At 43.8% G+C, this 1249-nt stretch overlaps 1 non-coding gene across 1 annotated transcript; it reads right to left on the minus strand.

Annotated features, from left to right (window-relative positions):
- Positions 1–519: 519 nt before the first annotated feature.
- Positions 520–623, minus strand: LOC145641086 (small nucleolar RNA R71). Its single transcript, XR_014115154.1, has one exon. It is a non-coding gene; the product is annotated as a small nucleolar RNA R71 (small nucleolar RNA).
- Between the last annotated feature and the right edge of the window lie 626 nt (positions 624–1249).

The raw sequence follows: 1249 nt of genomic DNA on the forward strand, positions 1-1249 counted from the left end.
GTCTCAAGGAGCACCCTCACATCAAATTGACCACGAAATCAACAAAACCTTGAGACAAGTCCGTAGGCTTTATCACGACGAGGGAAGAGGTTTTGGTGATATAGTTGATAGTGAGAGTGATACTTACTCTTCAAGTTCACCACGCGAATCAATGGCGGGACAAGAGAATGATGTCTTGTTTCGTGAGTTCGGAAATCCAGAGGATTATGAGCTCACGAGAGGGATTTTGCTACCCGTCATGGAAATCAACTTCTCAATCCATCCACAATATAGTCGAATGGTCCAATCGGAGCAATTTTCCGGAAGTGAAAGTGAGGACCCTATTGAACATTTGGACCGATTCCTTGAATTGTGCGCAATGATGCAAACCAATGAAGTGAGTCAAGACTACATTCGTATGCACCTTTTTCGGCAATCTCTCACCGGACGAGCAAAGAAATGGCTAAAGCAAGTAAAGTCTAACTCTCTCACAACATGGAGGGAGGTTGTAAAGGCGTTCTTGAAGCGCTTTATCTCCGAAATGAGAAGGAAAATTGCATCATTTAAGCAAGAGGCCGATGAAAGTCTTGGTGAAGCATGGGAGAGATTCAAAGAGTTGGTGCAAGCATGTCCCCACCATGAGTAAACTCAAGGGTTGCTCATGTGGTTTTTCTACGACATATTGGAGCCCATGTCAAGAGCCAATTTGGATGCGGGGGCGGGTGGTCAATTAATCAAGATCCCTCAAAATCAAGTTGAAGCCACAATAGAAGAGGTAGCAAATAATTACTCTTGGGGGTGCCTAAGAAGAAACGCTCCAAAGAGAGGTGATATTTACGAATTGGAGAAAGTTGATCAATTACATCATCAAATTGATCAACTAACAAAAGGGCTTTCCAAATTGAACACGAGTGTGAATGCAAGTTTAAGTGGTGGAGCAAGCTCTTCTCAAGTTAACTCTTTCTCTTCTCAAAATTGTGGAGGAACGAACCATGATACATCTTATTGTGGAGGTTTAAGCCCCGACCATGTAGCGGCATACAACACAAGGCAAGAGGGATTTAGAGGAAGCGGCGGTGGAGTAGCTTGGAGACAACCACCACCCGGGTTTGTACCTCAACCTCAACAATGGAACCAACAAGCTCAACCTTCCTATAACTCCAATCCTCAATATCAAAATCCACCTCCATCTCAACCCCAAAACCCAAGAGGAAGCTATCCAAGGAATAACCAATACAACAATCAAACCCAAGCACCTCAAAGAAACCAT

The sequence above is a fragment of the Chenopodium album genome, chromosome 7 (assembly GCF_948465745.1).
Source record: "Chenopodium album chromosome 7, dcCheAlbu1.1, whole genome shotgun sequence".
Taxonomy (NCBI): Eukaryota; Viridiplantae; Streptophyta; class Magnoliopsida; order Caryophyllales; family Amaranthaceae; genus Chenopodium; species Chenopodium album.